Genomic DNA, 13,422 nt, shown 5'->3' with positions numbered 1-13,422 from the left:
GTAGTGATGTATTTCACAGTAAAGCTTCCTCTGTCAGCAGGCTTGTCTTTTTCTGAAAGACATCTGAAATCTGATTTTTAGCCCCCAAATTAAATATCTTTCTCCTACCTTCTCTCTGTCTCTCTCTGTGCTATGAGTGTGCACACCATGTGTTGGAGGATTTTAGGTAGTGGTGATGGTGAGAATAGTAGCCCTAGACTCCCAGAGGCATTATTATTACTTAGTTTTCTACCATTTAACCCTTTTAACTTCAAAAGAGAGCAGGGGGACCTTAGCTCAATTTTAGCATCAGGATTGAAAAAAATTAAATAAAAATAATAGAGCCACTTCCATGATGCACTTTCTCACATTGCTTAGCATACTCAAATGTGAATTTGATTGCTTGTATAAAATTCAACCTCCTCGTAAGCACCTGCTTATGCTATTAATCAGTGATTTGGTGACACAAAAAGATGGCCTGTCTTATCTTTAGAGGTCTTTGATATGGTGTGCTATTTCTACTGTTGTAGCAAAGAGAGAAATTTCTCTGAATTACCATTCTGCAAAACAGGGAGATGTTGAGTTTGATTAGGTGATCTTAATCTCTGTATGGCTTTTAGTGTATCCGTTCACTTCACTTAAAACTTAATTTAATAGAACACGACATGCAATCCTGTTTACCTCCTTCATGTCAGTATATTATAGCAATTGTTGGTACATTACCATTCAATACTCATAAAAATGGGATGTTAGGTGAAAGATTGTATAATACCTTTTATACCTTTAATAGTATCTTACTAATTTTTATCCTGATATGCATATGCTATTTTAACTGACGAAATACTCCACTATAATTGAGGCTCTTTATATCATCTCAGTAGGGTATGTAATTGGTGCACAAGCACTATACAATTCCTCTTCAATCAGTGGTGTAGGCTCCTGCAATTTGTCTCATCTCCAAGTTGCACGAAGTGACCACACTGTGAATATGCTATACTCCAACTTGTATGTGTTTCACATTGCAATCTTTTTCCACGGAGCTTACCTTTGTTCTTGTAGCTTTATTTCAAAGTAGTTTGTCTGGTTTGTGGCTTTTTTGTTTGTTTGTTTGTTTTTTCATTTTTATTTTCCAAAGAGAACAGATAGGGCTTTTATTGTGGAGCTCTAGGCCTCTATGAGGATGTATGCTATGTTGTAAATTTTCTTCATCTTTTCTATGTCAACTGCTATATGCAACTCCTAGTCAAATAAACTTGTGAAAATGGTATCTTTAGAACTTTTGAATGTATCAAAGTAACTGTAGCTTAACAGTGTTTTGTATTTGAATTTATTAAGTCCAAAATATATCAATTGTGTCTTGCTTGTTAAAATAAAGGACCAAAAATTCTGTTGAGTTGGAATTTCACAAAGAGGCAATCTTAAAAATAATTCTCACAAGAATAAGACCAGCACATTATTTTTAAATTACTACTTTTCACTGTAGCATGTATATACTACTTTTTTGTTTCTATGCTCCTTTCAGTTACTTAAGAACAGTTAAGTAAGAACAAGACAGGAAAAAGGAACATACTAAACGACATGGATTTGCTTTTGTCCCTAGGAAATGCAACTCCATTTGTCTGTTTCTTCATGTGAGGAGCAGACACCTTGATTACATATTTAATGTAGACTAACAGCAGTGGTTTGGAATCCACAATAACTTCAAGGTCATTATGAGCAACGTGTGAAGGATAAAGGGAAACGTGTTGCAGAGATTCCACTGCTGTTGACAACTGCTGTCTTTGCCTCAGTAACCCGCTTTGCAACTTTCATGGGGTTAAGTTCAAGAAAATTAAGGTATCCACGGCTGAAATTTTATATATAGTCTTTTTTCTTCAGAAAGAATAATTAGGCGTATTTACACAATTACATTGTAGTAAACTGTTATGCCAGCTTAACTGTAACACATATTCTGGTAGAAGTACATTAAACAGCAATCCAAAAGCAATTTAGCTGCTGAAGGCATTATTTTCTATCTAATTATTCACAAATTAATGAATAAAATTAAATTCCAATCACTGAAAAAAAATGAAGCAATGGTGAGAATCAGAACTACAGATTAGTTAAAACTATGCAATGCATAACAGAATTAAAGGTTTCTTTTATTCAAATTCAATGCTTAAAAAAGAACAAATCCATCATCTTGAAATTTGACTTGTAGCTTGACATTAAAAATAATATGAGTAGAATTTTCAGTGGGGTAAGCACAAAACTAGTTCAAGTAGTGTCACTCTCAATTAATGTACTCAGGTGGTGTGCCCATTAAAATTCCCACTTGTGGGTTCAGCTCTCTATGCAAATGGGGTCATTACCTGGAGAATTTAATTGGGTATGACACTGGGAGTAGGAATTTTCCTTTCAAAATAAATCTACTTGCACACATTTTCACTAGAAATTTGATTGTTACTTATACTTCATATTGTTTGGCTCTATAAATATTTACCAAAATTGAGAATGTCTTCACTTATTTATTTTTTTACAGGTGATTCATAATGCATCAAAATGATTTTTAAATTGTTCCGTGTATTGCATATGCAATTCTTGTTACAAAAACTTGTACTGAAAATGTATTTTTTGGTCTTAAAATGATATTTTCACATGTTTCACATCCTCTTAAAGCTGACATTAGTTTTGATATCATTTAAGATCAGAAGTATAATTTTTTTTGTAGTATATGTACATGTAAATGAAGAAAGACTATTTCATGCTGAACTTGTATCTCACACATAGTTTGGAAAGGACAAAAAATATCATTTCTCAGTAATGTTTTTCTGGAAACGACTTTGCACAATCATTTGTATAAATAAGGCTAATGCTGATATAGACAAATTTCAAAAGCTATATGCAAATATTGTGGAAAGACTGGAGTACATGGTTGAAAGGAACTTCCAGAGAACATCTAGTTCAGCAGTCCAAGCTGAACCAGTGACTAAAAACATGTTCTTGAAAACCTGTGATGATAGGAATTTTGGACACTCAAACACATTTGGAACCAGTGCTACAGTGGTGTTACAGCTAGAAAGCTTTTTCTATCATCTCATTTAATCTTATTTTCATTTCTGCAAGTAAGTCTGATGTATCCATGTTCTATTCCCAGTGGATGTGTTGAACAATCACCATTCTCTTGTCATAACCTTTCATATATTAACCTTTCATATAGTTTGTGTACTCCTGCCCAGCTTTCTCAGACGTAGTCCAAAGAAATCCAGCCTGGTTTCTTCATCTTGTCGTCCTCAGTATGACATTCATTTCAGGTAATATAGACTGCATAAAGCACATGTCTCATTCTAAAGTATCACAAGACTGAGGGGACAACTTGTGAATGGACTTTCTCTCCTAATGACAAACTCAGCTGCATCCAGAAATCCATTACCAGCAGGTCCAGGTGTAGGTGATTCTCCCTCTCTTCTCTGCTCTCATGAGACCCCACCTAGAGTATTGTCTAACTCTGCGGGTTCCCAATATAAGAAGGACATGAAAAAGTTGGAGGGATTCCAGAGGAGGGCCACAAAGATGACCAGAAAGACAGCTGGAGCACCTGTCCTATGAAGACAGAGAGTTGGGCTTGCTCAGCCTGTAGAAGAGGAAGCTCTGGGAAGACCTTATAGTAGCCTTTCAGTACCTGAAGGGGGCTACAGAAAAGCTGGGGAGGGACTTTTCACAAGGATGTGTAATAGGATAAGAGTAAGAGTTTCAAACTAAAAGAAGGTATATTTATATTGGGTATAAGGAAGAAATTATTATCTGCGAAGATGATAAGACATTGCAACAGGTTGCCCAGAGAAATTACGATTCTGTGAGGTTCTGTGGAAATTGGTACTGTACCTGCTATTGAACAATATTTTCATCAATGATCTCCAAAGATTTCTCTCAGAATTTGTAGGTGAACCAATGGCTGATGGAAAAGTAAATGAAAGACATACTTTATTACAAGGTCCTTGTTTAGAGCAATCTGGATGTCCTAGGATGGACCTCTTCCGAGAAAATGTTTTTCCATGATTTGAAAGGGAAAGAAAATATTTAGAATTTAGTTTGTAGAAGAATGATTCATTTTGAACACTTTGAACAGACTTGAGGATTACAATAAAGAAGGCACTAAACAATAGTTTTCAGTTGAAATGCTGTGGCCTTTCATGGTAACCTTTCGATTTTGAAATAGGTAATGCAGTGAGTGGAAGCAGGGAAGAGTGTACTTTTGAAACCAGTTTCAGAACATTGCTTTCTGAATTCTTTGTTTTGAGAAAGAGAAATAGTACAAAACAGAGCTACAGAAATTACTTAAAGACATAAAATTGCTTTAGAGGGAGGGAATTGCAGAGCTTATTCTACTCAGTGTATATGGCAGAGACTGAGATGTGACTTCATCACACTGTACTGGTATCTTCACAAGCACAAATTATGGTGTTCTGAAGCTTATTTTACCAGAGAGATACAGAAAGCGCTGAAGTCCAAGGCCAAACAAAAATTGGTGTCCAATTTCTTGCTCATATGTAACTATGAAGATAGTAATGAATAGAACTAACTACCAAATACAGCATTTGATTTCTGCCCTTCTGATTATTTTAGCTCTCACCTGAAATCTTTACTGAAAGAAATGCTTACCTTTACAAGGCTGTGTGTATATGCACGCTTACATAGGTAGTATATAACATATGTAAAGAAAAAATCAGTAAATGTTGAACTGGATGGAATTATATTTCCTTTCATATTGGAGAGGTTAGATGAAGCGGTGCAGTAATACCTCATGAATTTGTTGTCTAACATCACTAATAGATTATTTTAATTATCAGAATGGTGCTTATGAAATTCTTGCTTTTGAAGCATTGAAAACAATAGAAGGAATGCTTTTCCACAAAGATTTTATTGGCATACCAGCTCTATATATTCTAGGTCTATAAGAAAAATAGCTGTATTCTGTACTGTTCATCACCTGTGTTTAGGGAAATCATCTGAACTTGGAAGTGGTATTTTCTGGCTGTGCTGTGAAAGTAAGAAACACATATCAGATAAAGCATGGCCAAGTGTCCTGGGTCCACAGGGCAGATTGCTCTGCTAATAGATTCTAAAACATCCCTTTGGTCAGGGTTTTATTTAGTTGTGTGGGGTTTTATTTTTTCTAGTGGGAGCATGAGAAGTATCAGTATATGTGTCTGATCTATTGAAATGGTGCTTTATACACTAGTGCAATATCTCCAACAACACAAAAATGTGTGTCCTCTCTCACTGTAGCTGTCTGGGATAACACGCTTGTCCCAGATGTTTCCAATACCAACACTGAAATATAGTGAGTGTAGGTTACAGTTCTGGACTAATAATTCAAATAAAGATTAATTTCTATTGCAAGAATGTAAAGCACATTTAATGTTAATTTCAAGGGCAAAGTTAAATTGAAGTCCCTAAGAAAGTACTTTAAATTAGATGAATTACCTGTAAAGCAAACAACATAGATAAAAAGTGAGTTTACATAATATAAAAAGTTAATAAAATGGGCCACAAAAGGAAGATGAGTGGACCTGCTAAGGTAAATATTCCACTTTCAGCAAAATAAAGCATGAAAGTTCATCTATGATATAGAAATATATGGAAAATTTACAAGACAAAATGCATTATGGTGTGTTAAATAAAGGACTGCTGGGATTTGTGTGTTGTGAGCTGTCCGTAGGCTTATCATAACCTTTTAAAGTCCACTCTGGAATATTAAAAGAGCAAAAATACAGAGATGGAGTGTCCATTTCCTCTGGCCTGCAGAAAGTAAGCTGGTATTGAAGTTTTTTTGTATAATAGCCTTTCACATGTTGCAATGAAGAAAATTGTGGAGAAGGTGGAAAAGTCAGGCATGTATAAAGACTGTAGTGCATAGTTACAGGTTAAGACAGTGCTGTGTTACATTGGTTCGCCAATGGTTTTGCATTCCTTTACTCCAGGAGTAACTTAACTCACAAATATAAGATTGGGTTTATTTATTTATTTATTACCCTCAGGCTACTTCTTCTGTTCTGTGGTGTTCTTGAGAGAGTCAAGTGATAAAACTGAGCCTTATGGAAATCATAAGTAGTTTGTTAGACTATATTTTGAGACAGAAGGATTTCTTCAGTGACAGAAATGAATGTTCTCCTTTTCTTAGCCTGGTTTCCAGAGAGAAAGGGGCTTAATAATCCACTGTGATGTATATGCTTGTGTGCATGTTTGTCCATTTCCTTATTCCCTACTAAAAACTTTTAGAGCCTGTTGGTCACTTGTACTCCAAATGAAAAATGAGAGCAATTAAAAAAAAACCAAAACTAACAGAGGAGAATGGGCCTATTCTTACATCACTGAGGGGGCACTTGCAGGATATTCTCAGTTCTTGTAAGCAGTCAGTCTCCACAGGAAGGAGACTTACTAAAAATGTTTAATTGCAGAAAAATCTACAGCTGAACTTCAGGTTTTATTAAATGTAAGGGAATCAAGCTGAGAGACTGAAATTACATGAATGAAAATTTAACTACTCATGAAACAAGTTGTTTTTTATGTTTTAAGCTTGACTTCTGTAAATATTAATATTTTATATTGCTTTCAAAATAGATCCTACTTCTTTGTCTCCTGTTTTGTAAGGTTTGGTTTTGGAAAAGTTATGGTATTCCCCTTTAATGACTGAGGGTTTTTCCCCACCAAATGGCTTTCTAAATCCATTGTTCTGGGGTAGGCTTCAGAATGAAAACTAGAAATGGCTGAAAAAATAATTTTGTAGTGACTAAGAAAAAGGTCTGAAGAGTTGAAAATGAAACCATTTTTATTAGCACACATACTTGTTAATTTTCTTTTTATCAATAAAAACTTTCATAAAATTTTAAAATTTTTAATTCCATGTAACTTATTGAAGCAATTTTTTGCAATAGAATTTTTCTAATGAAAAAATAACTAATATACTGCTGAACTATGCTTCAAGTTAGCATTAATAAAGAACTATACATGTAATTTTTACGACTAGAAGTAGCACCGTGGTTGTCACATTTTACTGTACACATAGCTTGATTGTTGCAGAATAGACATCTGACAAAAACATTTCAGTTTAGCATGATGAATTTGCTGTAACCCTGTCAAAAATTATGTCAGAATGCCAAAGTATTGCTTTGAATATAGGTTGAAAAACAGAAATAAGTGTGTTGAGAAAGCTTTTCAAAATCTCACAGAATTCAGTCATTACTGGTGTTACGGCCAGGCACGTAGGAATGCTGCTGCTCCATGGGGGATTCCTGGGAAGTGAACATTACTTACTTAATCAGGGCAGTGAAAAGCAAGATCCTGTTGTCTGGAGGTGCCCTGAGTAGACTATCAGCACCCCAGTGAGGATGCTGGCACACAAAGAGCAGGCAATTTGCACAAAAGTGTAAAGACACTTTGAAGTCTCCTGTTAAAATGAGAAGGGCACAATTTTTATTTTTTTTTTGTGATGTCTTCTGTGCTGACTGTTCTTCAGATCTTGGAGTTTTTTTAACTAATTAAGTATGAAACACTGTATTCAAGAATTGCTTGGGTTGATATGCTTGTTGAAGCCTTGTGTCTGAATTATTTGGGGCCAAATTCTGAGCTTGGATAAACAATATGAGACAGTCAGGGAAAGAACATGCTGTCTGGAGTCTTACTGGTAATTCTCTAGGATCCTGGCATTTCAAGAAATAGCATATCAGGAAAAGTAAGTACTCCTGCATCTTTGATAAATTATTCTTCAGAGTAGTATGTGGTTTAAATACATGTAGGATATCTCACTTTTTTCTCAGGTTAGATCTTTTTTGTATTTTCAGTAGAGGCCAAAGGTGTTTTAGCACATCTCAAACAAGACAAGATACAATTCTGGGGTGTAAGTCAAACACCACATTTGTATATTTTATAAAACTTTATGAAATTTATTAAAAAATAAATTAAAAATTTATGAAAGAGAATGACAAATGTGCATCTGCGCAGGCCCACTGTCTGCCTACCTGTATGAGAATTACCATAGTCTTCAGGTTAATCCTGGAATTAAGGGGATCATATCAATACACAGTCTTCCTTAATGCATTTTTAAACCATAAATAACAGATGTATTTGCTCACATGCAGATGCAATTAGTGTAAATTATTATTTCCTGATATTAATATATTAAAAGAGACATGTGTTGTTTGTTCTGCTATAATTATCCACTGTTAAACTGATTTATATGCTGCTTATAAAGGTCTGCAGCAATCACCTATGCCATGGGAACGTATACCTTTTCTGATTTCTATAAAAAACACTTCACCTTTGAAACCAACCTCGGAAGGTGGAACCCACATCTCCATCTTCCTTCTCCTTCTCAGAAATATCCCTGAGCGTGGGGACAGATAGTGTCACAGAGGCTGAAAGCAAAAAAACCCAAACCTAAACCGAAAGGAAACAGAAACTAAAACAGAAACCTGAAAACGTCCTGAGAGGTGATAGCCTGGCAGACTGGAAACTGTCTTCAAAAACAGCCAAAGGAAAATTTTTTTTGTTCCTTCAGAGATCTGTCACGTGGTATTTGAGACAGCACTTGCCATGCAAGCTTTCAGTATCTGCAACCACTGAATTTGTCTCTATAAAATTTTTTGCTGTGTGGCTGTAAATGTTAGTATTTGTACAGCCACATGAGCTCCTCTCTGACTAACTACTCTTGTTTGTAGTGCTTATGGCTCACATCCCACTCTGCCCTGCTCTCCGAGTGGCCCCATGCACTGACTGACAGGAGACCCTACCCTGCTGCAGCAGAATGAGGGCCCATACACGTTACACACAGCGCTGCCTGACAGATTGAATCAGCTGCTCTAAGTGATTTTGCCTGTTTCAGAGGACTGGGAAACTCAAAGGGCATCAAGTCAAATTACACATTGATCGCAGCCTGCCCTGTAGCTTTTGCACACAGAAGGAATCACATGCAACACTTAGAAGATTAGTGGAAGAGACTGCATCAGGGGAATATCCCATGTAAGCATGTAGAAGCTGAACTTCTCTGGATAGCAGTAACATTGCAACTCTAGCCATCCAGGAAAGATCAAAATTTATGTTGATGTGTGCTTCTCAAGTGCACAGACATAGACTTCATCACCCTTCCTGTAGACCTGGTAACTTTGAACTTAGCCATACCATAATTCATGTTTGGTTTTGGGTTATTTTTCCTTCTTCAAATAAATAAAATGTCAGAATGTCAGAAATTAGATTGGAGGGTAGTTTTGCAAATCCATATGTGCTAATGTTTATGAACTGCTATATATTAGAATATCTATGGAGATTACCAATCTGCTTCTGTATGATCTACAACTATCTGGAGTTTGGATGATAGACTAGCAGTTGAATGGCTGAAGGAAAATTTTTATTTTAAAGCTTTTTTTTTTTGAAACCACTAAAAAAAAGGAGGCTAAGAGCCTCCTTAAAAAGCAGTAGCAAAAATAACTTAAAAGAATAAGTCACAACAACAAATACTCTCATGTGCACTGTTAATTCCTGTAGATGACATTTAGGAGACAATAGAAGATATTATATGACTTACAATGATATGCCAGGCATTGACACAAAGGCTTTTCTTTATTTTATTTGCAGTGCTTGTGCTGGCTGAGGCCTTCCCTTTCTTGGTATGCTGATTAGTAAATTTTGCACCCACTCACAGCATGTTTCTCAGAGTAATATCTTGAAGTATTACTGAAATAATTCAAATATGTCTCTGTTTAATGGATCTCAGTTTAGTGATCAGTAATTTATATACAGTAGGATGAGGCTCAACACAGATGTCTGTGTTTCAGCTTTTCTGAATGGTCTTCCAAGTCTTTTAGTTCACTAAATGATCCCGAAAATTTCTAATTTCTGTTGCTGTTCAAGTAAATTTCTTATTTGTTCCATGTTTTCTTCCAGTTAGTTATTAAAAGTAGTGACACAATTTTCCTCACTTGGTCTCTATTTTTAATTTTCTGTCTTACAGTCCCAGACCTGGTAAACATACCAACAAAACAAGTTTCCTCACTTTTTACATTAACTGAGGCTACAAGTCAGTGAGAGGTGACAGCAAGTGAATGCAAGATATTCATATTATGTATGTACAACCATTGAGGGTTCCTTCCTTCTGAGTTCTGTGTTTGAGACACATGCTTTACCTTTCTCACCTAATGCTTACTACTCGTTCACAATTAATATCTTGGGAAGAATATGCTGGTCCAAAATCTTCAACATCTTCTGTTGTTGGCTAAGGCTGAAAATGTTTTTGTTTGGCTGAATTCTTTCCACAGAAGGAAATAAAACATGCATTTTAGTAGCTTTCTTCACTAGATTTGGGAGTGATTGGGATTCAAGGGCTGATAGTCTTTTGATTAGACTAAGAAATCTACGTATCAGTATCTCTTGACTTAAGGTCAAATGTCTCAATAAAATCTTGCCACAGAAGCAACTCGTTACTTGGACTTCTATGAGGTCCCTTCTGCGATTTTTTGCCCAGCTCTCTTGATTTCAAAAATGACAATGATGGTATTTGAGTTTTTTGGGAATTTCTGCACTAAGGTGCATGTTGTGAACAGAGAGTTTTTTCTAGTTCTGCTTCTGGGCTCCCTCTGATCTTTGTAATGTACAGTGCAGTGCAGTCTTCCCTAGGCAATTCTCTTTTCATTTTCTTAACTTGTTCTTTCATTCCTCATATGAAGGTAGCTTGTGTAGCTATTGAGGGGAATAATTCACAATACCAGCTAAACTGCAACAAAACATTTATAATGATATCACTGAAATGAAGAATTATGAGTGTTGGCCCTTTATTAAGCTCAAAATGATGGAAAATGAAAATCCCACAACTATCCACAAAACCTTTCCCCTTGACCTGCAAAACCCAACACGTAAGTAGAAAAGTCTTACCTGTTAGAGATGCAACATTATTCAGTAGCAACAATTTTGCTGAAGGCTGTATTAAGGCCACAATGACTAAACAAAAAGACTGCTGGACCAAAGCCAAGCATTTGTTCATAAATGTGTATAGTGTTCATGAACCAAACACCTTTTCTTTCCTCTCTGCATGCATCAGCAAATCATCACTCTTCAAACAAAGCAAATACACAACAGATGTAAATTGCTGCTCTCCCTGGAAAAAAAGATATTTCATTTTTTAATAAACATTTAACTGGTTTTTATTTTCTACATCTTTCAGTTATCAATAGCATATGAGTTGCTGAAATTGTTCCTCTTATTTCACATTATCTACATTTTTACTCCCAGCCACAAATCACAGTTGTGAATGCTGAAGCTCCTGTGGACCTGTGACCCTGCCTCCTCTCGTGGCTTACTGCATGCAGTCTACCAGCCGGCACCAAGAAAAAACCTTCTGCCTCTTCTCCTCTTCTTCTACTTTGGCTTCCTTGGTACACATACTTGTAAATATTTATGTTTTATGTAGCTTTAATTTCTTGTTGTAGCTACTTTGGATTTTAGCCAGTGTTCATTAACAAGGCAAGAAAGGCAAGATAGAGTCATGACAGAGATATTCAGAGATTATCAGAGAGATAAGAGTTCATCTAGAAAAGTAACCAATGCTCATACTGAAGTAGTTGAGTCATGTACTTTTGGACACAAAAGACTGCAGAATCAGTTTATACTCCTACATGTGCCTGCAGAACTCTCTTCATAAGCTTGATCATAAATGGTTATTCATTTTGTTTTCTGCTTAATACAAAGTGTTTGTTTCTTACCTTGAAAACAGTAGATCCTAATAATGTAGCTGCAGCTTTGTTTTGCTGTTTATAAAGTATGGTGTTGCATTTATATATTAGACTGTGTTAACTTTGGAAGGACAAAATTGGCTGATATTTCTGGAAGCATTTTTAACATGCTACATAGTGATTTTACTTGTGAATTTAACAAGAATATTGGTCCATTTTGAAACCAAAGAAATTACAAGACTTCTGAGGCAGCTATGTACAAATTCCCCCATCATATGAAAACCATGTTTTGCCCACAGATGGCTTAGCAGTGATTTTGTTTTTGCTTTTTGCGGTGTAACTTGGCTGTGTCTTTTTATACTATTTGACATTATTTATTTTTTTTTATTTCCCCTTTATCATACTGTGAAGTGTTTTGGCCTGTCTTTTTCATGGCTGTTCATGACAATATCTTGCTGTTTGTATAGAGCTTCTGCCTTTATTCTTTTCATCACAGCATGACCGGTCAGCCAGTCTCCCCAGCAGGAGTTAACTGGAACTTGGGTACTTTACCAGTTGAAGAACAAAACTGTTCTTCCTGTGACTTATTTCAACAATGAGTAAAGTGAAGTTTTGTAGTCAACATTAAATAAAAACACATGATTTCTTGCAGCTGGAGTCTTAATCTTGCATTAGGCTTCCCACGGTCAGTGCTGCAAGTACTGGCAGCTTTTAAAAGCTTGTGGTGCTCTTGGTTTTGTGATTGCAAACCTCTCCTTTCAGTTAAATTTGAGTTTATGGCTGCTCATCACAAAACTACCAAAAGAGAAAGTTCTTTTGCAGCTTGTTCATTTTGGAATTTCTGCTGGGAAATCAGTGGAGCTCAGTCCTCTTTTTTTACAGAGACTGCAGTCTCTGTTCTCAAGGCAGAAAACTACTCTAGGTTTTATTTGGCAGTATTGCTCTCCATTTAGTTAGACTTTATATGCCTTTCTCCTTGGACATCTTGCTTTCTAGGATTAGATAGATTGTCTGAGACTAGAATTATATAAGATTATAAAAATTATGCTAATCTTGTTTTTTTGACAGCTGCATGTTTTGGTCTTCACTTCCTATGTTGTTCTTGCAGAAGGCACCATAATCTTAAATCTTCATCTGAAAATGTTATGAGCCTGTCACTTTTTTCTTCTTGACTCACATTTCAAAGAGATCTGCTCTTTTTATCATGCTGTCTGCTTTCCCATTACAATTTTACATTATGATATTGAAGCAGTCTTTGATCGTTTTGTAGTTTGCGTAGGTCCTTGTGTAATATGTTCACTTGCTTGTCTAGTAGCATGTTCACTTGCTTGTCTAGAACGTTGCATGTCAGTGAGACAACCTGTACAAGCCTAATCTCATCTGCCTTGGGTTTTTGAATAGCTGATATATTTTGTCTGATGTGCAATATAAATTGTCTGTGTTTGGCTGAGCCTTTTTTGATAATTAATACGTTATTCAGCAGAGATTTTTATAAACACATTTCCTCCAACTTTCTCTTCTTTCTTTTTCTGAATAATAAGAATTGCATATGCTCAGGGTACTGCCACTATATCTTCCCAGTTGCTCCTCACCCCTTTCACTGTCACTTTGATAGATAATTTGGTGTTTGTTATGCTACTGATAGTTAACATTTGATAGATAAAATTATTTTACTGTTGTAGACAATACTCACTCTCTTCAAAACTTGCTAAGTTTCAGCATCCCTGTGAAACGACTGTTA

The sequence above is a fragment of the Calypte anna genome, chromosome 1 (assembly GCF_003957555.1).
Source record: "Calypte anna isolate BGI_N300 chromosome 1, bCalAnn1_v1.p, whole genome shotgun sequence".
Lineage (NCBI taxonomy): Eukaryota > Metazoa > Chordata > Aves > Apodiformes > Trochilidae > Calypte > Calypte anna.
Note: the sequence above shows the minus strand (reverse complement) of the source record.